Source organism: Plectropomus leopardus, chromosome 7 (genome assembly GCF_026936395.1).
Source record: "Plectropomus leopardus strain MGB_pleo_1.0 chromosome 7, ASM2693639v1, whole genome shotgun sequence".
Lineage (NCBI taxonomy): Eukaryota > Metazoa > Chordata > Actinopteri > Perciformes > Serranidae > Plectropomus > Plectropomus leopardus.
Window position 1 is genome coordinate 21,886,907 of NC_142182.1, and position 26,795 is coordinate 21,913,701.

Sequence of the window (26,795 nt, forward strand, 5' to 3'; positions counted from 1 at the left end):
TAATCTTATAGTTGGTGGCTAAAAATGCACACTGTCTTTAAATGTGAAAAGACATCAGACTTTAGTCTTTTTGAATTTGTTTAGTGTATGGTAGGCAGAAGCCGACTTTGTGAAAAAAAAAATACACCATAAAGTCATGGACTTTAGCTTCTGTCCTCTGACTTCTGTCAGTGCAAACAGAACTGTGGTCATGGGTCTCTTTTATAACTTTCTACCACTGATTGGCTCATAAGCCACACCTGGCAAACCCATTGGAGTTAAGTTACTGCCACACTAGGTTAATTGGAGCTGCAGGAGGAGTAAAACTTTAGAAAGTAAGGCGGTGGAACCGAGAGAGATGAAAAAAGTATAGATACCGAGAGAAAAACAACAACATTGTTTTTAAAAGATATATTTACAACAAATGCTTCCTTGGTGGCTTTCAACACAGGCTGTTCCACCTTCATTCTACATTTCCTATACCTCAACCTTGATTTTTTTTAGTTTTGTTTCTCAAAAACAAAATAAACAGCATGCAGTTGAATACTGTCATTTGTTGAACAACGCCTGTCTCTTGATTGAGAGCTGTATGTTTATCTCTGGTCGGCATGATCACTGTCGGATTTTTAGATGGCAATATAAAACATGAAGAAATGACTCGCATTAAATCTTGCTTAGAATGAGCTAAAACTGTAAATTTCCATTTTAAATTTACATTCACCTGTTTTTTTTTATTTAAGATTGTAGAACATGAAGTTGCAAAATACTTTTTTTCTGTTTGGCATGAAAGAGAAGTAAAGTTGTGTATTTGTTTTTGCATTGGCACAGTGGATGGACCAGTGGGTGGTTTGTCAAAATTATGTAATTATGCATTGTCAACCCTTTAACACCTGGATCAATATCAGTTTTCTTGTGCTGCAGTCAGGCACCTTTCACAAGTCTCTGAAACCTGAGAAAATTGTTTGATTTCTTTATTTTAAAAAAGACAAAAAAACATACTGAGCAATTTGGCAGGAAATTAACTGCAAACTGCAAAAGATTTGTAAAAGTTGACAAGGAATTTATCTGAAAATTAGCTGAGGCTGATTACTAGATATTATCAAAAACAAGAGAATAATGTTCAACTGTAGTTATAATTTTCTTAAAAATATATTTCAAATTATGTTCCAGATAAAAATATTATTTTCAAGTAATTTTCTGGTAACCTTTAATTAATTTCTTGCAATTTTTGGGCCATTTCTTGCATAAAAGATAACTCAGCATATTTATTATTCTTTTTGTTTGAGAGGACTTCCAAAATGCCAAACATCTCAGGCATTTGCCCAAAATTAAGAAACTCCAAAGAAACCTCCCCGACATGCCTGAAGGCCATGCCTGGTGCCAAAGCAGGCTGTGTGATAGTTTTGTCTAAAGAAGTCTCTGTTCCTAATCTCAGCACGGCTGAAGAGTATCTGGTGTCTGGTTCAAGGCCACAGCGTCTATAGGGGTGAAAAGGGAGGTCTTGTTTTGACACTGTGGGACAGCTTGCTTTGTTCTTACTTATCTCTCTCTTCTGTAGCTAACACCCCCTACATAGGCTTTCCCTGTGATGTCTGCTTGTAAGATAGAGCATTTTCAAAACACACTCTGTTCATCTGAGGGGGTTCCTCTGGGTAGTGATTTGTAAAAAAAAAAAAAAAAAAAAGCTGCTTGGTGTTTGTACCTGTTGGTCACCTCTAAGCTTTTTCACAGTCAGTGTCAAATGTGCCACTAATACAAAAAAAAGAAAAATATCCAACAGGAGGAGGAAAATGACCATAGATATATTCCAAGATATTTTGTTTTGCTTTGAATGTGCAAGAGAATCCTTGCAATAAGTCCTAAAACCCAGAAATCAGTTAGCATTTTCCCTTGTCTTAAATTGCGGTTGATTTACCCTAAAAAGGAACAGATGCCCGAGAGTCAAATCAGCTGGAGAAAAGCTATCTTAAGTTGCAAACCCAAGAAAATTGTCAAAAAAATGACACTCATAAACCACAGGCTAATTTGCTATATCATATTCAGCTGAAACTAATGTACATACATTTTTATGGTCTGTTGTCAGAAAGAGCTGCTTTCAGTAGCATTTGCAGGAAGCCATTACCCTGTAACAAATTCCACTTGATCCATGAGTATGCAATCCTTCCTTCCATTTCAAGGCTAATATGACGGAGTTGATATATTGTTTCAATCCTGAAATTGTCAAAAACCTTGCATGTATCTATTACAGTCCATACCATCCACTTTATCTTATTAGCATTGGTCCCTCCACCTTCTCCCCTCCATACAGTACCAAGGTGTATTGTTTCCCAAAGAGCCCAAGTGATTTGCTGTTCAGAGCTCAAGATTATATTTCAGCCTGAGGCTTTGGAGCAGCCATACGTCTTGGGAGAGCGAGAACTGGCTCCACGGGAGGACGGCCAAACAAGTAACCACCGACCGGTTCACCTTCTAATCCTATTGAATGGCAGTAAGAGGTGAGAAACTCTATCGCACATAAAAAGACAGAGGCCTCATTTTACACACTCTGCACCGAGATCCCAGCTTCCCACAGCCCGTCGACAACAGGAATTAATGGGTTTTGTAGCTTTGTGCAACAATGTTTGGCCACAACACCCTGAGACTTGCATGAAAGCCTTTAGTCAGAGAGATGGAGAGCACGACTTTGTACCCAATTTCCCTTGGCTGCGCCGAGCAGAGGATTAGTTCAGCACCTACTTTTATAATGGAGTTTGATACAGTTTGCTAGGCTTGACTCACAACAGCCACAACAATGTTCAAAGCTATGTCCCAATTCATTACTACATCATTCAAATGTGGTTTAGCTATACTGTGTTGTCAACTGACAAAATTAAGTATAAAGTTGCCTGATTTTTGAGTCTGCTGTTGATTGATATTTGTGCACATTGGAGAGGGAGGAGAGGCTCACAGCTGCAGTGAATTAAAAGTAATCATAGAAAGCAGTGAGACCTCCCAAGGATCATCTGACAACAAAAGAAATCAATTTAGACTAATTTTATTTCCTAAAAAGTACTGATTTGGTGATTTGCAGGTCAAAAGACATCTGCATATCTTCAAGTCAAAGCTTGGCCCAATTTGGCATAGTACACCTTTTAATCAGTCCATGGTGAAATGTAAGTTTTGCCTCATTACCTGGAGTTTGTTGATACTAAGTGACTGTGAGAGCTCCACACAGCGTCTCCATGATGCACGGGTGGCATGAATACTAAAATGGTATCAGGAGCTAAGTTTGTTTGATTTGAGTGTGCTATTAATGGACATTTTTCTTGCAACTACTCTCAGCTGCAAACATTTAATTAATTGTGGGAACAGGTGCAACAGTTCAAGGAACATCTAAGAAAAAAAACATTTGGAGACCTTTTTGAAAATTATTTTGGTTCCAAGAAACACATAATATAAGGAGTGAGAGAGCGCCTATAGGGCAGTGGATGGATCCAACAAATGCCAGACTTTTATGCGGTCCGGTGTTTGCTTACCATCTAACAGGGGTTTTTTTTCTACACCTTAACATGTGCCACCCTCCGCTAATCCTAACCATCAGTGCCAGCAAGGGCATTTGTTGACATCACAGTAGCCGCATCCCAGAACATAAAGACAGATGTAGAAGGATATCTAGAACATAATGTGTTGACGTGAAGTCCAAGTAGCCTCACTATTAAATATGTACAACTTTGGGCCATTTAATATTTTAAACGGGTTGGTAATATATAAAATCCCCCTGATGAGAATCCATTGAACAAATTGCAAAAAAAATTAAAATCTGAACATCTCCAATGTGCAAGGAAACATGGCAAATTCAAGAGATCATGAAGTAGACACAAAGACTTCTGATTGGCTACTTAATTAACTTTGTGTTGAGGCTGTTTTGCTCAACTACAGTTCTGTACATTAGGAATTTCCTTTCAATCTCAACAAAATGGCCCAGAAGTTAATGAAGGGCTCACAAATCTACAATTCAAGGACAACGGAGCAAATCAATCATCTGATGATGGTTTGGAACAGCTCCTAAATGGACCTTGTGACAAGGCAGTTCATTTCAGGATTAGTGTGGTATTGGTACATGTTATTGTGACAGGTAAGTGGTCATACTAAGTGTATTGTTGATGTAGCTCTACATAACTCCCAAACTTTACTGTTAATGTTAACATTTGTTTTGAACCTGGACTGCCTGAAATGACATAATTTCCTTGACTTTCACTGAGATTTGAACACATTACAACAATCATCATCCTACAATGGCTGAGCATCTCGAACTCCACTGAAAGGCACTGAGAACTGTCTTTCTCCTATATATCTCTTCACGCTCAAAGATCAGTGTGTTTTTCTAATTAGTCGACTGCGCAATATAAGTTTTAAAATTGCCTCTGCAAGTGGAGTTCTCAACTGCAGTCACTCTCTGTGCTTCTCAGAGATGTGATGCAGTGTGTCTTTATAACGCACGACTGGCACGCCAAAACTGTATCCAGGAGCTTATTATTTCCACCTTATTAGCAACCTGAGAAAGCGCAAGCAATTCTTGTAGGAGAAAATTGATACTAAGTGGTGGGATTAACTCGGTGTTATGGTGACAAATTAGTTTTGGCTTTGTCTTTATTCAACTCCATCCTCTCCGAATGAAGCCTGAGAAGCAGAAAATATGTTGGAGCTGTGTGAATGTGTGAAATGGGCATTGCCTTTGAAGCACATTGTGTGCTTTCCGATGTGAACATGCGTTGTGAATCAGCTGAGAATCGGCCCAAGCACATCATACAACTGGTGTACAGGTGCGGACATATTCAAGGATTCTGATTTGCCTTTGGGGAGTTGAACTAGTTGTTTATCACCGATGCCAACCAAGAGAGAATTTCTTCATTGCACTGCTCCACACAGCAGCTTTCAGGTCTTTCAAGGTTTACATCTCTTCTGACTGGCATGTGGTTTTTTAACTTTTTAACACCATACATCACCAACTGACATTCAGTCTGCCTGCAAGCAAGTGTCACAAACTGCTCAGACCTTAAAGGAATAGTTCGGATTTTTTTAAAATCTGGTTTGTATGAGGTACTTATCAACAGCTGGAACAACAACAATGTATTATCAACACGTTCTCATCCCAAATCTTCAAGTACGGCCACTTCGCAGTGGACTTCTGCATCTACGTTATGCTTTGGGTATCCTTTTGCATCTGCTATTGACATTCCTTGATGCCACTACCATGGTGTCAACACAAGCACATAGTAGGATTACCCTCCATGCAGTTATGTTTAGGCAACAAAAGCACACGGCAACCAATGCTGGGACATCAACAAAGTCCATGCCTAGGTAATGCTAAGTAACAAGGGCACAGATCATTAGGTTTAGGCAAAAGTGGCACATGATAAAGTGTTGAAAAAACATCATATTCAGACAGGAAGCTAACACCAGACTCCTACATGAAAGTCCGGGCTTGATGGATCCATTCATCGCTCCTCTCGTCCATCTCATAGGTGCCCTTGTGCTCCTTATATATTGTTGTTGCTGGCAGCATTTCAACCTGAAGCCAACCTGTGGCATATCATGCAGATATAACAGGTTACAGGTAACAGGTTCTGGATGCTGTCTCAAGTGATGCCATTCATCTGGGTATCGTGCTGCTTGAGAAGGTGCAGTCCAGACATCCGTCGGTGTATAATAACACCGCAAACAGCTCTGTCAGGCTACGCTCTCAGCTAACGCCGTCCAGCAGCATATTGTGCATATGCAAAAGGTGGCTTCTGGCATCAGGATCTCACGCAGGAAGCATTGCAAAAGAGGCAGTAGTTGATGACTTCATAATGAGAACAGGCTGGTATTACACTATGGTATTACACTCATTAGATGTCATTTGGCTCACAGCCATTTTGGAGAAGCAGGCTGGAAGCTAAGCAATCAACTGTTGTGGATGGGTCAGCAACATAATGTATTTTAGCTACCTAATAAAAGCCCCTAAAAAAATCAGTGTTCAAAATTATGTGTGTAGATAATGATTCACGGTGGAAAAGGGGTAAGCTATAACTGAGTTCTGTACTGCTCGTTGAGGGGTGCTGGCAGCGCTTACATTTACCAGGACGCACAGCAATACATTTCTAAGCTTCCCTGTTGGATTCCTGTCTGCTTTTCCAAACTGAGGGGCATAACGACTACCATCTACTGTATGTAATACACTGACTATGGATAAGTACCCGATATAAACCCCCTTCAAAAAACACGAACTACCCCTTTACCTGCCCATGTTTGCATGTGTTTGCAATGTACTGCACACATTTGTGGTTAATGGGTGTTGGTTGCAGAGACTGGAAGCCTGTAATTTGTTGCTGAGCACGACTGTGACTCAAAGAGCAACAGTGAGTACTCAATCCAAATGGCATTGTAATAGAATATGTTTTCATGCCCTTTATATTGTCCTAAGCTGTTAGCCTAAATGCCCACCTTTGTTATCTGAACAAAGGCTCAAGGTCTGATCATAAAAAAGGCTCAAATGACTCACTTTCTTCCCTGTGGATAAATGACAGTAATTTTTAATTTGTTTTTAGCTTGAATTTAGGAAGTTTTAGAGCACCAAGAAGCAAATCTGTCATGTATATAACAAAAGGTCTTTCTTTCTGGAAAGTAAGCTCTGCCCATGTCAAGTCAAGTTTCACTGAGAGGTGACTGACTACCAACAACAACCTCCACATTAAATCTAATCAAAAGACTGTCACCTGTGAGCAATCAACCTAAAGCACCAGGGGTAAACAATTAATGGGGGTGTTTTGTTTTTTAAGCTTCAGTGTCAGCTTCAGCTTCACATGACTGCACATTTCTTTCAGTGGTTACTTGGAGCTGTCTATGCATTAAATCACTGCAGTCCTGACCTGCATAGCTTTATTGTGCATTTTAGAAGTGCAGTTGGAATTCAGAAGTTAAAGGCACTTTCCTGGTGTTCTTCATTTGGGTTTGTTCAATCATTTACTCTAAATTAATTTTAGTGGGACCTGTATTTTTAATTCCCATCAGGAAGCATGACATCTTGCTATAATCTTTAATCAGTGTGGTCCCACGTAAAGAAGTATTTTACTGATATAAAGAGACTCCTCACATAAAACTAGGCCATCTATGCAGGAGACAGATGCAAACAGTTGAGAAATTGGTGCTAATGGGGTGCCCAGTAGCTCGCCTGGTAGAGAGGCTGTTTGACCCCACCCTGCGGTGCTTTGCTGCATGGCGTCCTCTTTCTCTCCCTTTTTCACGCTTAAGCTGTCTTATCTAAAGTAAAGGCAGAAGCCAAAAAAATCTTTTAAAAATAAATGGATGCTGCATAACCAGAGAAAAAAAACGCAAAAAGGGGCTGTGGCATTGGCTTTTGCTGAAAAGGTAGAAAATGCTGCTGATACGCCAGCAGCGTATCATACTGACACGAAAGGAAGCTTTTGGCATTGGGATCTTGCTCTGAAATCACTGCAAAATCAGCTGTATTTGACACCTTTGGAATGAGAAGAGGTTGTATCTTTAAAATGCTGAAGGTTTCCAGCACACCTCTGTCCAAGTGAGGAATAAAACTTTCATGCATAGTAACCTAAACATGTGCTCCCTCAAGGCAACAGCATCCAACAAAAAAACGCTCACGCTGACATTCACTGTAGCAGAATGATTCAGTTTCTATTGGCATCAGAGGGCAGTTAGACCAATGGCACCAACAGTCACTGTGTCTCTTGGCAGCTTAGGTGCTGAAGAGTTCCCACAGGCCATTTCCCCTTGCACAGCTTGGGCAGCCGCAGCCGTGGCTTCTTTCTGCTGCATTTCTTATAGGCCTTGTCTTGCTTGAAAATATATATACGGCTGATATCTGTGTCAGCCAAAACACTGTAAAATGTATCCTCGCCCATAACATCCTCTACACTCATATTTTGGGGTGCCGTCTTTGCTGTTGGAAATGTAATTAGTTTGCAATACAAGCGAAGATAACAAGAAAGTTCTAGTTTTGAGTGGCATCTAGACAACACTGCCTGGCTACCTGCAGACTAGAAATACAACATTATATAGCTTTTAGTTCTTCCTTGCCTCTGACTACCTCACTGTCACATATAATGGCAATGCTGATTGTGAGAAAAAGAACAGATTTTGCAGCTGCAAACTTATCTTCTCTGTCAATACAGCATTTACGGAGGACTTCATTACCTAAAGTGACTACATTTACTATAATACTGATTGCACATTCTCATAATTGTGGCATTTTTTCTCTTTTTTACTGAATTAGACTGTTTTATTCAAGGTTCTTTCTTTCTCAAGCAAATCCAGGAAATGTGCTTATTTCACCAAATTATATGAGATGAGCTGATGAATCACTATGAGTCAAGCTTAGTGCCTCTAAGCAGCTGCATAAAGATAACTGTTGGCAGTGGCCAACAAAAAGGCACATTTATTGTGATACCATTAACATCAGCAGCGATTGACATCTAAAACCAAAGTTGACTGGCAGTTTATGTTTTGTTTATTTAAAGATATTTGGGGAGAAAATATTCATGTTTTGGCCATAGGGAAATCTGTGGTCAGTTTGTCATAATCGGAGACAGGAGAAAGGAAACTATTTTGGTTGTTTATTTAAAAGCTGAGATTGACTTGGCGGTGAGGGATGTGTGCCTAATCAAATCCTAATTATGTAAATAGATTTAACAGGCCATCTCAAATCGATTGGAGGTTTTTAACAAAGAGCTTCAGAGCTCGCAGGTTTCTGTCCATGCTCATAATGGCCGTGAGTAAATCAGAGCAGCAATCAGGCAATGTGTTTCGACAGATATTAGGTTAATCAAAGCACACAGATGTGCGTTATGCAAAGCATTTCTGCTAATTAATTTAATTGTTTGCTGAGTAGTAAAGGCAGGGGAGGAAACACTTTATGTAATTACGTTGTAATTTTCAGTGTGTGTCAAGACTGAAAGTGTGATAATTCAAAGCTTGGTTACCATCATCGTTTCATCTCCTCTGCAGGAGCCTGTGTGTCATATAAGTCCTACTCAAAGAAGGGTTTTCACCAACAGTCCAAGTGCATGCACTCATGTCAAATCACCAGCATACCACTCCAACACAAACTAAAACTTGCCTTGGTGTTTTAATGCATAACAGTGAGAGAAAATAAAATATCAATGCAAGAACCAGGAAGCCACCAGCGTGGGCGAGTGACAGCAGAAGTCCTGGCCAATGAATGAGCCTGAAGGCGGGATTTCAGTGGAAAGTACAAGCAGAGTTTCAACATGTGGGCTACCATTGTTTATGCAATAGTGTTTTAAATAGTAATATTTTCGTGACAGTGCATGTGTTTGGAAAGTACTGAGCAAATGACTGGATAAATGAGATTCAGATAATACTGCACGAGTTGTTCAAAAGTCTAAAAAAAAAAAACATGTTTTGATATAGTTTCACAACACATTCTCATCCCAAGATGTCACATATTGCCATTTTGCAGTGCATTTACATGTCTCTATATTATGCTCTAGGTATCCTTCTGCATCTGCTGTTTACATTCTGGGATGGTGCTACCATGATGTCAACAAAAGCACATGGTGGGATTTTGCTGCAAATTCTTATGTTTAGGCAGCAAAAGCACATGGCACATAGGGATGTCAACAAAAGAAGCACATGGTAAAGTGTAGAAAAAAAAAACCCATCACATTCAGATGGTAAACAACAGACTTCCTATAAGGACCTTTTTGCCTCTGTATGTCGTTACCAGCATTGTTTCAACCTGACGCTATCTAGTGGCATTTCATGCACATGTGACAGGTTCAAGCTGTCTGGTGGTGTGTAGTAACACTGCGGAGGGTTCTGTCCGGCCGCATTTTCAACAATCATCATCTGGAGAATCATGCAAACGTGAAATGTGGCTTTTGGCATCGGGATCTCATGCCAAAAGCACTGCAACGGCAGCATTATTTGACAATTTGAAAACGGGCTGAGTTTTGCTGCTGTTAAACATGGCCCCTTTTCACTCCAATTCAACAAGAAGTTTCTCAGTTTAGGGATGCCCTACTATCTGAGGATTTCATTTGGTAATACTGGTTTAAAATACAATAATTACCTTGATCTCACAGTGTAAAAGTGTTTCCATTACAAACTCAACTCAGTCTAACTGTTGTCTTTAAGACGGCTTTGTAGGTTTTACAGTCTCTGTAAAGCATGAATTCAACTGCAGTTGGATATAGACTTCTTCTCACTCCAACATCCACTCTTTAAGATGCAATTGATATGTTTTGAAAACAGCGAGGTCAGCCAGAGGATCCTGAGATGAGATATAAACTACATAAACCCTTACACTCTCTCTCTCTCTCTCTCTCTCTCTCTCTCTCTCTGCCATCAGGTTTCAAAAGCTGCTCCTGAATGATTTCCAAGAGGTTTATAAAGCAGCTCTATAAATCTGTCACAGAGTGAAAGCACCGCTGAAGCAGCTGCGCAACAACGGCCACATTTATATTTTATTTTTCATGCTGGCATTCATTCGAGCCTGTCTGCTCCAACGTGGAGGTTACCATAAATCTTTTTAAATGCACTATTATCTATCTGCACAGAGGCTCCTGTGTAGAGTAAATTTAAACAATATAATTAAAGCTGATAACATAAGATTTCTGATGATTTTAGTCATTTGAATTTAAAGAAAAATTCCTCTTGTCAACAAATTCCACAAAAGACCCAAAACAACAGTCAGACTCTTTCCTTTTAGAAGTTAAATCAGAACTACGTCATTTAAAATCGTTGATATAATACTTTTAAAATGTAAATGTAATGTAGCCTTGGTGTGCAACATATAATGCCAAATTCTTCCTCTGGTGACTGGACTCATATTAGTTATGTATGTTGGATTGATGCAAAGCAAACTGTGTTGTGGTAGTTAAGGAACATGCCGTGTATGGCATCACAGACTGGAGCCCAACGTCACAGAGGAACACAAGCAAAACATAGTTGCTTTGATCTTTTTTGTGGCTTTGGAGGTGACCTTATAAATATACTGTGTGAGCTGTAAACATATTCAGATATTCAACATCAGAAAGAAGGCTGCCGCTGTCATCCTCTAAGAGCTCAAATGGTATAAAAATGTATATGTGACTGTGGATGAAGGGATATGAAATGCAGTGAAAATTCACTGTATTTATCATCCCTCAGTAGCATCTAAACCACAGGTTCCTCTGGACTAGTCAGTATTCATTAAAGCTGAATAAAGAAATTGCACAGCGTCAGCGAGCTCTCAGATAAAAAGATTACTACCAGCTGTCATATGGAGCTGATGATGAGCCCATTATGGGCGGCAAACAAATACGATAATTGTCTGACACAGAAATACTAGAAAACTGAGAGTCATTTTATTTTCAATAGAAATGCTAATTTCCACAGAAAAATCATCATGAAACAGATGGACAAGATTGAAAAAAAACTATTTCAATTTTTATGGTTGTCAGAGCTGTCATTCAGCGAAACCATTCAGTTGTGCTGACTGGCAGACAGCATGTGTTGTGTGATAATACACTCTGGACTTAAAACCTACAGATGGTCTCATTGTAGTCACATTGAAAGAGAAGTTTATGTTTTGACCAAGTTTTTGCAATGATAACACACGCTGGTAATAACTGCTAAATAGAATAAAACAGCTTTTTTTTAAAAATCACAAGCTGTTACTTGAAAATTTCTCTCTCTCTTTCTCGTGGTGATCAAATATAATTTAAGATTACACTACTGCACCATCTATTTCTCTCCTAAAATGTTTTCAGAAACCTATTGTAATGCCCTGTTTTGCTGTAATGCGGAAAGTTTGTAAACAGGAAGTGGCTGTCACACTGCGTCCTGCACATTAAAAACGGAGGCCAAAAAAACGGAGATCAAACATTAAAACTAAGCCCCGCTGATCAAAACCAAGATTATGTGACTGAGTTGCATGTTTGTTTTCAGAAACAATGATTTAGCTTACCATTTAACTGTAATACCAGATCTGGCCGGCCCCATTGTTTCACACGGGGCAGTCCACATTACGTCACCCACCAGCAGGAACACTTATTGGTCTGATAAGGTGCATAGCATTCTGGTAGTTGTAGGTTTTCTATCTCTTTAGAAAAAGTACCCTTTTTCTCTGTTTTCTCTGGTCATGCAGCACCAGTTCAACATCATTTGCGTCTTTCTACTGCTAATTTATGTAAGGGCCTTCTTTAAATGGGTGGAATACTTCTTTAAGAGGGTCGCTTTATAGTATTTATGTTTTATATATAGATCTTTGTATCTTTATTTTGCCATTGCCAGACCATCCTTTATACCTTTTGATGGCTAATAAGTGAATATAATGAGAATTACATTATATAATTTTAATTATATAAGTGAATATAATCAGCATTTGAACCATACAGCAGCAAAATATTTTTAGGACCATGACTTTGTTTGATCGAGTCCAATTCATGACTGACTTTTCTGCTCTGCTGTACTCTAGACAGTGGCTGCAACTGTGAATCATGCTCCCTGTGATCTTTTTCTGAGTAAAGTGGATCTATGAATCATCACAAATAGTGACGTCCACCAGTGACGGCAGGTCCATCTCAACGATGTCGCCCCCCATCCCCACCTCTATGTTTATGGCCACAAAATGTAGACTCACCTACACTAGAAAACAAACATCAGTGTTTTATAACACATTGTCACAGTCAGCATTATCATTTGTACAGTTATGTAATGTACAAGTAATACTCAGGTAAAGTGCAAACTCCTTAAAATTAATAATTTGAGGTATAAAAAAAAAATCACCAGGTTATATAATGTGATACATTGTTGTAGATTAAATACATTGATAAATTATAATAAATTACATTTAACACAATAATATATTATTATATACTAGAAAATAGTTATACTAGAAAATTTAGTTATAGGTTTTTGATATACTACAAATTGTATTGTATTAACAGTATTTTTTAAAATAAAATATTAGTATAATATTGGGTAATACATCTGCATTTTATGCATTTTTTGCATTGAGTTCTTAAATATATTTTAATAAACCTTTATCAATCCTATGTCCAATTTGACCTAATCCCCACTCATCATATTTTGCCACTTGGCAAAAGCCCTAAAATTACTAAAATGATACCTTTTGTGTTGTATTGTAACACAGAAGGAGTTGCCAATTAAGTTTGGGCCACAAAACTACTTTGTTATGGTTAGAAAAAAGATCACTGATGTTGTTACAAAACACCCCAGCTTTGAGCTGCACAAATGTTGCATTCGGTGTTAAAATCTGTTGGTCTGGAACACTGTTCCCCGGGTTAACGTCCAGTGTTTCTTCGACTCATCCAGCTCCACCCCCAGTTTCCAAGCTGCAGTGTAAATAGCTGTGTATCTTTGTTCAGTAAAGTAATACTGGTCCTCTTTTTTACGCAAGCAAGACCGCAAGCAACAACTCGTTACCTGAGGGGTCGGCCTCAGACAAGAATGGAGCTTTTCAAGGATCACTGCAAAGCCACTCAGATCAAGAAAGGCAACACAGCTACAGTAATTGTTGGAGGCTTTGAGTGTATCAAACACTGTTTCCTCAAGCAGTGAGAGGGGAGATTTCTTATAATGGGCTTTTTCTAAGCATTTGAGTCTGCATGTGAAGAGCAGAAGCAAATTTTAACTTTCCAAAGACAAGCCTTTAGTGTTAAAACAACAGGTTGAGCTCCTGAGCCTTTTGATGCATTGTATAAAAGTTCAAGTTCATTAAAAGTTAGTGCTCTGCTCTCTGACATGTCGATGCACATCGTGCTTTTATTTTCCATGTTTGGCATGCAACATCCCAACTGTCTCCTCAGTTATAAGTCTATAAATCATTTATTTGCATTAAATCGCAACTTGCCGAATTTTAAGAAGTATAACACTTTTTTCCCATCAAAAGATTTCTTTCATGATTTTGGACCAATCCCAATAACGCCCTTGCCCTTAACACTTAGCCTTTAGCCCTCCATTTTGCAGATTCACATCTAGCCTAAGGGTTGATGTGAAATTGTAAGGGCTATGGCCCTCCAAACAGATGTTTTTCAGATGCATATTTTAAACCAAGTTCATGAGAAATCATCAGCAAGATGGCTGCACAACAGCAAAAGAAGCCTACAAATATGTTTGCATAATTAATAAAGACTTAAAACTCAACAAGCACAACAAAAGAAACTGCTAGTATAAAGATTCCTTGGAAGCTAGCTGATGTTACATCGTTATTGCTGACTTGTGCATGACAGTCCCGCATATTGCAGTGTTATTATACACCGCTCGATGGCCGGACAGCACCTGCCGTAACAGCATGATACGCAGACGGGCAGCATCAGGTGATAACGTGGCTGGATGGATCCTGTCACATGTGTATGATACACCACTGGACTGAGTGAAGTTGAAACGCTGCCAGTAATGACGTCATATAAGAAGCACAAGGGTGACTATATGGTGGGTGAGTAGGGTTGGGGGATGGGATGAGTTTACAACTTCATGCACATGACTTCACATGTTGTGAACATGATCTAACAGGCTCCATTTGAATCCTGCAATATTCATAATGTCCGGCAATATTCATCCCATATGTTAACACAAATGCCATCATACCGATGATAAATCAGGGTCTTGAAGGGTTGAAATTATCAACCATCAACTTTAACTCTGCTCTGAAGAGCTGGGTAGCACTCGAAAACAAGAAATCAAAATCAAAAACATGAAATGGGATCAGGTCTTTTTCTCATAAATCTGGACTTTTGCTTGTTTTCTTTCTTTCACTTTTCCTTAAACCCTGTTTAGTTATTGGGTATTTCTACTTTAGACTTTGAAAGAAACACAATCAGTGCTGTTAGACTATCCAAGTTAATATCTCAACCCAGTCATAACACTGTGCTGTATCTCTGCTGCTCTCAGTAGCACTGTTTAAGTAACACATTCTGGGCATGCCATTTAAAAGTCAATTACTGTTCTCTCAAGTGTTGACGTATGGGAACAGTGAAATCAAAAGAAGGACATCTAATCTCTCACCTCTCACTTGAGGTTTCTGTTAACACGTCTAGTACCGGTTCCTGCATATCTCAAATTCCACAGACCTCAAAAGCCTCAGAACTATTTACCTCTGACCATTTTAGTGGCTAAATATTACCTCATTTTGGTAATCTTAACTGTGTTTTGACTGACAAAGATTTAAACAGGCTCTTGTAGGTACATTTCTTTGCTTCAGAGGGACCTTCTCTGTAATGGAACATTTTGATTGACTGCATGAAGAGAATATTTCTAGTTTTGAGATGACTGCAAGGTCAGCTCATCCTTGCAGACCTACTCAGTGCATCTAAGTGTGTTTTTTTCTTCTCTATAGCGTGAGAGCATTTAGTGGGTATTGAAGAGCTCATTCATTTCTTCCTGTGGCAACTAAGCTCACTCCTTACAAACTGAAAAGAAGCACTGAATGTGGTGGGAGAATGTTCAAGTGTTTATACCCACACATCCCCCCCTGGGCCTTCTTACAGTTCTTACCGCTAAATCTATTTCAAAAGCTTACGTAAGCCAAGCCGTAGCCACAGTGCCAAGTCCCATCAAACCTGTGGGGGTGCCTGGTGTGTGAATAAAATTTCAGAGAGGAGACGGTGAATATGTTTGACCTTTTGTGAGGCGCACGGTGAGGGACTGCCTTCTGAGCTCTCCAGGGCATTAACCTTATCTCAGAGACACATAATAGCCTATTGACTGCTGCCCGTATCTATCCTGTGGCCTCAAGTTCAATGCCTGCTGATGTCTTTTTCTCTGGGAGGACTTTTTTTGGTACAGAGTGGTAGCAACACCACCAAGATTGAGAGTTTATTTCTTGCCGGGGACACCACATTTTTGCATTTCATGATACTAAAATGAGCTGCAATTTGTTCTACTATGCAACGTGTTTTAATTTTCACTTCTGGTATTTGAACCTAAATAAAACATTCTCTCTCTTACAAAATAAACCTGGAATACTGGATTCAAAACACTGCAAGGGTTTGCAGATACAACCTTACTGGTGCGGCATGGTCACACATGTAGTAAACAACTCTAAACTCAACTCAACAAATACTGACACCTGGTCAGTAGCCCTAAAAGTCAGACTGTGATGCTCTAGGTTTACTTCCTCAGGTTTAGGCAAACCATGTAGGTAACTGGCTTAAAATAAATACATTTGTTAGTGATGTTATGTAGCCTACTATACACGTGAGATGCCTCACTAGCAGAGTATGCTACATATACTTTCACACTGTTGTCATGAAAATAACTCAATTAACTTTTGGTTTTACATGACACACGAACAGCGGGCTCCCAAGTGAAAGTCCAGAGTTTTGTGTGCCAGTATTTGATACTGAGGGCCACTGACAAGGCATCAGTATTTGCATGTTGGGAGTGAGACCTGGTTGTATTTGTATTAGATACCACCCATTTGTACATGTGCATTTGTGTTTCTTTTTTGAGCCTTGTCTGGGTTATCCTTGCAGCCCATACCTGTAGTAGTTTGGATGTCATCATGCACTTTAATATTGAGACTGTCTTCAAAAGTAAGACCATATAGGTCGCTTTTACAAGGAAAATTACTAGCCATATTTAGCATTTTTTGTTAAGTGGCGACCTCTAGCAGCTGTAGTAAATAAACATGAGCAAAATAGGCAGTCAGGCGGGGTAGTATAGAGAGGCACATGGGAGGGCTCTCTGCCAAAAGGGGAAAAATGCATTCATTCCAACCTAAATTACAAGCTTTTTCAAATCTAACCAAGAAAAGGATTCCCAGCAGAAAGCCATAAAGGCAAACTTTTCCCAACAGCTATGATGAGCAACAGGTCAGTTTGGATTGGATGGGTCAAACAAACACAGGACCAGGAAACTGGTGAGTGTGTCCTGTGTGCATCAAAAAGTCAAGAGTTACTTGACTTACGTGACATAACTTTAGTAACCAGTGAAATCAAGATGTTTTTAAACCCAACCAAGGAGTTCTGTTGTCGAAACTTAACAACCATTTCACAATGTTAACCATGTGTTCAAAACTGAAACCCTTAGCGGGCTTATACGAGGTATTCTGTTGTATATCTGTAGATGTGCTGAACTTGGGAAAGAATACTGTGGGTTGTATTCAGAGGAACATAGGGCCTATGTGGTCATATGGGCTGGAGGGCTTCTTTGCTCCTCTAGACTCAGCGAAGGTTTTGGGGAAGTAGATGCAATACCACTGTGGGCTATTGAAGCTAACTGGCAGCAGCTGAGTGGTGACGCTGTATTTATCCAGCTCTCATACATCCATGGGTATGACCAGTAAAGACAGATTTGGTTATGTAACTGACATCATCGTCAGTTTGTGCTCCATGCTACTGTCCTGATATGTCAGTTCCCAGTTGATTGAGGAAATCAGCTGGCTTAAGACTTTGCACATTTGACTGCCTCAACTTTCTGTGAAATATACATTAAAGGTATATCACAAGCCCTTTTGTTATCTTAATTGTGTATGTGAAAATGCTCTAAGATCCATATATTATCAGGCCTTTTTGAAAATCAAAACATTCAAGACATTGCTTTTTGCACGTTTCTGTCCTCCTGTCAGTGCCATAAAGAGTGCCCATCATGAGTTTGATGTTTTTTGTCAGTCAGTGTAATTTATCTTCCTTTTGATCAACTCATCTTCCCATCTGACATCTTCTGACATTTTCCTGGCTGCTCCTCATGTAATGTTATCTGCTCTACAACAAAGGAAAGTGCCACTTGAGCATAATAGTATGTTTATCTGTAATTGTGTTATAAAAGAGTGTAAATCCCAGAACCTGTTTGAGCCAATTTAGTTTGCCTCATGGCTACTGAACAATTTACCCCATAAAAACCATAAATACCCAATAATTGCCTGATCTTGCTCATGGGCTCATCTTTGCTCCACTACAGCAAAATGGCTTGGATTAAGGTTTCATTTGAGGTTTAATTCTTCACAGGCAGTGTCATTTCTAAGGCAGAGAAACATTCACATACAGTAGCCTATTCCCCCATATCTGATGACATATCAGTTAAAATGTTGCATCATGAAGAGTTAAATGCTGGTCAATGGGCAGCTTTGAGTCCATTGAAGTCATATTATTCTAAAGTTTTACATGACACCGCCGCTTGTCTTAATTTAAGATTCACGTTAACACCTTAATCCCAAAAGGCTTTCAATCCAAGAGAATAAAAAGGAAAGGGAAGCCTTGCTGCCATGAATCATGGGAAAGAAACTTTTTCAATTTGCTCAGGATACAATCTGAATGTATTAAATTGTTTGTGCAGATTCTTTTTAGTTGTACTAGGATTTACCTCATTCCCTACAGACATGCACAAACCTGTACCAGCTCAGGCAAATAAATATTTGAGATGTGTGAAGAAGTATTCTCTTTGTTTCACAGATTTTAAAAAACTGTAAAAACTAGGAAAAAACAATGTGGTTCACATGGGGTCAGGTTTAGGTACAAAAAATACCTAGCTATGGTTAGGAAAAAAAACATGGTTTGGCTTCAGCACAATCCAGGGTGGTAACACAGTAATTTGTTGGTAAAATCAAACAGCTTTTCATGACACTATCCCAACAGGGAACGGAGCAATGTGTCAGCAAAATCCCTTTTCATGGCACTTTGTCCAGTGTAAAAACTTTGATGGGCCACTAAAAAACACCCACATTTGGTGGCTAAAATGTTGCTTAAAAAGGAGAATTTGGTCAATAAAATATAACCCATTTTTTGTTTGTCTGGCTCAAACAGTGGTCTGCAGTTTGGTAGGCTTCTGGCCTAGATGTCACACCATTCACCATCTTCTTCACCTCGTGATGACAGCCAGCTCATATACTGCATCACTTTAGAAATGTTGATGTTGTAGATATGAAATGTAGAGATATAATGTAACTGTGGTTTGAAGAAAGCTACAATGCCACAATTGCTACAATGCTACAATTTATTTTGTCGACTGGGCTGCTGACGGATGATGGCTGTCTTTGCCATAATCATGGACATGAATTATTCTGACTGAATTGAATTTGAACTGACGCCATCCATGTGCTTTTTTCCCCCAAACACTTTATACTACTGCATTGCTAATGATCAATAATGTGTTGACATAATTGGGGGAGCTGACTGATCGTTTGTGAATCTCATGTTGAATCTTAATGGGCTGCTTTCTGCTGCTGTGGGTCCATGCAGAGGGGGATCCTCTGGAGACCAGCGCTCCAGCTGAGACCCAGCAGGCCTGGCATGGAATCAGTGCATATGAACATGTTTCAGGAAACAATCTTTGTGAAACAGCAGCCTTTAAGAGATGATCCACAACATCTTTTTCGTAAACTGATCATCAGTTGGAGTGCAGCTCAAGGGAAAAAACAATTCAAATAAAAGCCTTGTATGTCTTTGCTGGGAAAAACTATCTAGCGCACTGAAACTGATGATGAATGGTGTGCTGGGTTACAAAGCATGGGATTAAATGTGGAAAAATGTAAATTAAGAAAAAAATAAATGGCCCTATATAGTGCGTATGTATATTCACTTGGATTTTCTTTATTATTTCCAACAAAAAATCACATTTGTTGCAATCAGACTTTTTTTTTATACAATTAAAAGACAAACTGATACATTGATTGCAAGTGTTTGCCCAACTGTTGTCAATATTTATAACAGGCAACTTTTGCAGTTAGCAAATTCTACATCACTGTTAAATGAGTGTATGTAAGCTGGTATAGTATAAGTAATAATAATTCACTGGCAGTACTGCTAACAAACAGTACTGGACAATTCCTACATAGTGTACCTTTAAAAAAACACAGATAAAAAATAAATAAAGAAATTAAGAACAGAAGAGAAAACATTTCAAATCAGATTCAGAAAGAGTTTTGTTTGGTTGGGGGTTTTTTGCCTCTCAGATCTTGTATATGTTGGAGTCAACCTAACAAGGATGACACATATTAACACTTCCCATATCCTATGTGAAATCGTTACTGCTACAAAGAAGGTTTGCAGCTAAGGTTTATAAACTGTCATTACTCATTACATAACTCCTTAAAATATACCTCCACTCCAGTGATTACATATGGTCATATTCTACAAGAGAAATACTGGTAAATGCCCATTATCTATAGCATTTGGGCAGAAAAATTGAGAACTCTCTGTGGCTACCAGACACAGCTCCAAATGTGAAAAGTTATCCATCTTTCTGCTCCAGCTAGAAACAGAATACGATACTATGAGAGCTTAAACTGCCTCCTTACCGGAAAGAGTGCAGCCTTTATTAGCTTTAAGAAAAATGACACTTGTTATGCTATAAGCCTCCCGGCTGCTTTAAAATGTCATTTATGAATCATCAAACTGTATGATTGGCATGTTCCCTGTATCAGTCAAGTATCCTGCATCAATTTAATAAGCAGACAGGTTTAGGAATAAGTTTGCATGCCAAACAAGAGTTACAAGCTTCAGTATGTAGAGCTGTAGAGCGGGATGCACATTGACACCTGATAAAACCTGATTCTTCTGTATAAAGCTTTTTGTTCTGCAACATGATAGGAAGCAGATGTAGGCTACAGTACATGTTGTAAATAAGCATCCCAGGAAAATGTAGTAGGGAATGTAGACTATTGTTGTACGACATAAGATACAGCCCTGAGGATAAATCCTTTACTTCCTATTTGCAGTTCACACAGACGTGTTAGCATCCATATGGGACTGTGAGGTGATACCCTGACACCACTCTGTTGTGGACCACAAACCCGCTGGGAATGTTTCACATATAAAGGAGTGTTGGACAATGTACTTCAAGATTGTTCTCCACATGGGTGATAAGTGCTGCCCCTGTCCACAATGGAACAAGAAGTCCGTCTATCAAAATGACAAAATACATCATTTCTCATCCAAAACAAACCATACCACTGTTACAAAAACAATTTATGTAAAGATTGTGCCAGCACTATAGTTTTACAACAGCCTTCCATCCACTAAAGTTTTGTGACTCTACATTGCACTACTACTTTAGTCGATAAAATGTAGATATATATATAGAGAGAGAGATCAATAAAAATGCTTAAGCAGTTTTCCAGAGCCTAAAGTTGAGATTTTTTTAAAATGCCTTTTTAACCCTTTTAGATCACATCCCCAACCGCACTGTGCACATTTTTTTTTTACAATATATGCCAAAAATAAATTTAAAAAATAATAAAAAGTTTCTTTGCTTTCTTATTTTAAAATCCAATCATGTCCTCTTCTTGTAAATCAAAATGTGACATGTGCTTATGAAACCCGTACTAATCAGTTTGAACCAATAACATAACAACATCCACACAACAATCAATCTGCAACTTTTTGCCAAACAAAGTTAAGCTTACGTTATCTAGCTACATAGGTGTGTATTCGTTTCCCAAAAGCACCATAGATATGAGCCGGCTGGCTAGAAACTTTTTACTTTGAGGATCTGCAACAAATTCTCATCCAAAGTCTTCACCCACTGCCACTTTGCAATGGACTTCCTTGCCCACAAATTACGCTCTAGGTATCTTTCTGCGTCTGCTCTTTATGTTCTGCGATGCTGCTATTGTGATGTCAACAAAGGCATACACTGATTACACGGATTAAACTGCACGTGGTTATGTTTAGGCAACAAAAGAACATGGCAACCAACACCGTGGCTTCAACAAAAGCACATTATGGCACAGATGGTTAGGATTAGGTAAAAGAAGCACATGGGAAGGTGCACATGTTAAGCTTCCACTTTTGGACAAAGAAGCAAAGGGAGCTGATAGTGCACGGATGTTGGGCGAGTCATGTAGCTGGTGGGTGGGTTATGTAGCTGACTAGCTGCAGCTGTACCTACTTGTTTCATCTGGACAGCCTCACATGTCTTGTTCTGCCCAACCAACAATCCAAAACCAAAGATCTTTAATTTAAAACCACAAAAAAATGACGCATAGAGATGCCCGGTGGCTCAGTGGATGGAGCAAGCGTCTAACTTTTCATTGAGTATTCATTGAGTATTTGTTTCCATCATCTCATGCTTCAGGTTATTTTTATTCCTCCCCGGAGATCAGTTAATGTTTTCATCCCCCTTTGTTCATCTAAGCTGAAGATGCATTATGAAGGAGCCGCTCATCCAAGAAATGTACATCGATGATTCATCTTAACCTATTTTGCTGTACATCTCGGCTGCAAGCATGAAAACTAAATTCTTCAACAGAACAGAAGCGAAATACGAAGATGCCAAAGTGATTCAGTCAAATATGTCACACCATAAATAATACCCTGTGCACAGCTCCGTTTGTCATTTTCCTAGATGTTTTATATTATATAATTATTTGGCACTTGTACTCTTCACTGTTGGCTGCTTCCATAATGGAAATCTAGGAAATGCAACTTTTTGTGACTCTAGCAGTATAATAAAGAAGAAATTAGTGCATCTTTCTCAACAGGAAGTCAAGGTGCTCTGACCAACAACAGCCAGAATGAAGACGGTCTGGTTGGAGCCATGCAAGACCCATAATGAATAATAATTGGAACAAATACCATTTTTGGGGGCCAATACTGGGCCCAAAGATGACCTGAGTTTAGCCCACTTCCAAACCTGACCAGATTCTTCAAAAATTACCTACCCAGACAGCTTTAGCAAGAAAACTATCTTTGGCCCTGTTTGCACCTGGTATAAACATGCAACCGACTGGGTCACATATGGAAAGCTCAGGTGCACAGGCATGAATGCATCCAATCAGTGCGTCTTGAGATATGACATCTCAGACCACATTTGAAGGTGGTCTAGGCAGCATATGGTTACATTTTATATATATTGATGCTTCCTGGGCAATATTGAAAGGCTGACACCCTTGCTTATCCAATTTCTGACCGAATTGCTGTTGCTGCTGTCACACAGGTTAACCTCCTGGGCCTGGAACAACTGCCTGGTTAGCACAAGCTAACACAGCAGCAGCAGCAGTTGTTCAACAGTCCCAGACAAACTGAAACTACCACAAAAAGGGCTCCATTCTGACATTAAACCTGTTACCAACTGTTGGGTAACATTAGCCATGTGATAATGTATGTGCCCGTATTTGTTTTCTGAAATCTTATGAATATGGACAAAACTAAGCAGTCCCATCTTAAGTTGTAGGGGCAATGTGACATGGTTAAAGCAAAACACGGCAGTAGGACATGGCAAAGATATTTTTAAAATGGCGGTACAGAATGAACCAATAAGGGGCTATACACACGCCGCGCTTTTTGCGCGCTGATCTCTGTTGTGTTCAATAGAAACACACAGCAGACACGCTCATGAGCCACGCGGGGATGCACATGTGATCCTCAGCACCTATTTTTCAGGGCACAACAGCTATGCCCTGAGATAAATAGAGTTCAACTTTTGTAAAACAGCAGTGTTGACCGCATGTCATGTGACAAGGAACAACCAATCACAGCCCACAGATGTCTTTCCTGCCTCCCTAAATATCAGTCTGTGATAAATACAGAAGAGAAGTTGATCATTTTAATGCAGAGATAACCTGAGCTTTACAGCAGACCAACAGACTATATTTTAGGCCAAATACACACTAAAAAACAGCTGGGAGAAGATTCGCTCTGCACTCAGTATTTCTGGTAAGAGGACTCTGATATGCTGCTAGTTATGGTCACTTAGCACCCTCAGGCGCAACCTGCCTCCGCGCTCATGAAAGTTGGCACAAAACAAGCACAAGAGCAGCATCCAGTGAACTGCCCTCAAGTTTTCCAGGCGATTAAAGACACAGCATGTGTACGGCCCTAAAAGAATTCTCCATCCGCATGTATTTAATGGCCCCAGAGACCACTGCCATCTACAATGCTGCCTCCATTAAGAGCTTCATTATTACAACCTCCTGCAACGTCGCCATGTTTGTTGTGCCCTCTTGTGGATGTATTTGCCAACATAAAGAACACATAGAATTATGAGGGAAGTGAAAATTACAATGTTTAAAATAAACTCATCTGTTTTTGCACATAAAGGAATATAAAATAGCCTATACAAATGCAAACATTTTAAAGCACACTAATAAATGTAGTAATAAAAGTATTTATGATTTATGATTTGATTGATTACCACAGGCTTTAGAGAATCATATTGTAGTGGAGTGGTATTTTTTTAGGCCCTATTACTGCTTCTTGTTGTATATTTATTGATTTCAGGTTTAAATATTACTTTATGTCAAAATTCCCTATGTGGGACCTGTAACTTTCATTTTTTATTACCTGTTTATCTTTCTTTTTACATTGGTACATACTTTTCTGTTTAGCTTAACTCAAGAGGAAAATATAAGAAGTTTTGTTTTGTTTTGGGGGGTTTTAATTCTCCTGACACAACCTCACGGCAGAGGTAGATTTGTTTGCTCTCAGGGAGCAATGTGTTGTGAAGAAAAACTGCTAATTTGCCACCCAGTCTAACCTGGTGGTGAACATGCAGAACGGAGAGCTACAGAGGCTGTTAATTTGTCCCATCATTAGCCTTGTTTATTTATAGTAATTAATCTGATGCTTCTTCAAAACTAAATGTTGTTCATGAGTAATTGGTGTCCAATTGCTACATTATACCATTTAAGTCAATCAGGACAAGGTGGTCAAGACTAAAACATAAAGTGAACCATATACACTTCAAGCTGACCACTGTTCTGGGTGTGTGTGTGTGTGTGTGTGAGGGGGGTGTTTGTCAGACTGAAACTGGTGGCGTCACGCCAGGTGAGATTTTCACACGTTTAACAAGGCAACAGGACGAGGGCTGCATGGACGTACTGGTTTTCTCACCTCAGAATGATGAAGTGTCACACCTTCTATAGATCTAATTCTCATCTCAGCAAGTCGACCCAACAGTCCTGAAGCCCCTCTCTTACTTAATAATGTCTGAATCATACACTTCCTGATACAAATATTTTATAGAGTACTAACTTTTGGGGGAAATGACAGAAAAAGTTTCACCTAATTTAACCTGACACATGATAGAGACAGTTTAATCAGACATCTTTCTCATAAATCACAACTTTGGCTCATATTTGGTTTTGAGGTAAAACAAAATATGTGCAGAAGAAGCTTATAAAAAAGTGTCTCCAGCAAACTTCCCTCTCCATCTGATTTAATTTTCTTTTCTGGCAAGTATAGTTTTCCTAAAACATCAATATTTTACTGGAGTCCTTTGTCTTCTTTCTTAAGTAAAATATATGATTTATCTAGTACAATATTTCTGCAGTTTTGCAAGGCTCTGCGGAAAGAGCATAACATTGAAACCGTCAGGGTTTTAAAATCCCCTGAACATCTCCTTATATTAAAGATGTTTGCACTTTAAGCAGAAACATAAATCAATAAAAACATGTACCAGAAAATCCACTCAGTGTCACAATATTGAACTTAAGTGAGGAAAAGCCTGTGTTGCAGGATACGTGAAGTGCATTGTCAGTTTTCACCATTTTTGGGGCCAGGGGTAAAAGTATTTTGTGATACAACAAATATGAAATAAGTAAAACTGATCCTAAATCAAATGTTTATTCATGATATACTTGTTTCCTTTTTTATAGCTGCTTTAAACAATTTTCACAATAGGTTTATTGGACTGGCGGTTGGCTGGTTGGGTCAACACATTTCCTTACTGTTTGGCAGCCACAGTTTTTGATCTAGGACGCTGAAATTTGGCATTGAGGTTAACTGTATCTCTCTCTCTTTGTATGTGTGTGTGTGTGTGTGTGTGTGCTTAACTTGCAAATGGATTCAAAGACAGATTGATTATGAACCAAAGGACTTGAAATTCGCAAGTGTTTTTTAGCCATTGAAGGGCAGCAAAACAAGCTAATACCACAACTTCTACAGACACAGATGCTCAGATGACAATATTCACTTTTGCTCACATCGGCGTAGGCCACTTGCAAAGGCTGTGCAGAGCCTATGGACAACTATAAATCAGCCTTTAGTTTGTTGAAGAGCCATCATTATCCTCCAAAACAGCTTTAAGACTCCTTAGACTTAGCATTGACTTTCGAAGTCTCTGTAACTTTAAAAGAGGGATGAACACCCCTCTTCCAAAAGATATTCCTTAATTTAGTGTTTTGATGATGGTGCCTGAGAGGTGTTCACTTTGGTTCATACATATGATTTTCTATAATCATTAAGCATCTGTGTTTGCCATTTTCCACACTTGACATATAGGTGTATTTTAATATCTGTCTATGTTGTTACTGACAGTCTGACCTGTTTCTGATTATCTTGCCTACAAAAAAAACAAGTGATTTGGATAAAATGAGGTGAAGTGAGATTTCTCCTAAATCTCTAAACTGACAGATTTATTACCTTGAAGCGAGATCCTCTTAAGTGTCCCTGAGCAAGACACTGAATCCCAACCAGCCCAGAGGTTCCTGTCTTTAGACAACCATGACCTGCGGAGACGAGCAGGAGAAAAGAGAATTGTCCAACATAAATGAATAATGTATTCCCCTGAAAGCGTTTATGATTTTAGTTCAGGTCTGCTAGCATCTCAGTGTATCTTAAAGGCAGGATGATACACTGCATGGCTGATAAATACCATCTCTGTCTTGTGTTTCACCTCCCAGCCATTACTGCCACTCTTTCCTGTCGCCAAGTGTTGGCTATGAAGTGCATTCATCTTTCCTTTAATGTTTTGGCTCCGCCGACTAAGTGCCCCATCGTAACCCCTGTGCGCTGCCATCTTCCATCTTCACTGATGAAAAAGGTGAGAGTGCAGTCCCACCTGATGTCCCCCCCCCCATTGTCTTTAAGTGGTTTTAAAGCCACCTGTGCCATGTTTTAAAAGAAATATCACTC

The 26,795-nt window shown here is 39.2% G+C and overlaps 1 long non-coding RNA gene across 3 annotated transcripts in view; it reads right to left on the minus strand.

Moving 5' to 3' along the window:
* Nucleotides 1–758: 758 nt before the first annotated feature.
* LOC148189182 (uncharacterized) overlaps nucleotides 759–26,795 on the minus strand; it is a 33,685-nt gene continuing 7,648 nt past the window's right edge. For 2 of the 3 annotated variants that reach the window (XR_015777009.1, XR_015777010.1), the window contains exons 4-5: nucleotides 26,304–26,389; nucleotides 24,803–25,224 (exon numbers count right to left, since the gene is read on the minus strand). This is a non-coding gene — a long non-coding RNA (uncharacterized LOC148189182). Of the gene's footprint in view, nucleotides 1,458–24,802; nucleotides 25,225–26,303; nucleotides 26,390–26,795 lie in introns of those variants that run through there. The other variant, XR_015777011.1, reaches the window with a different exon arrangement.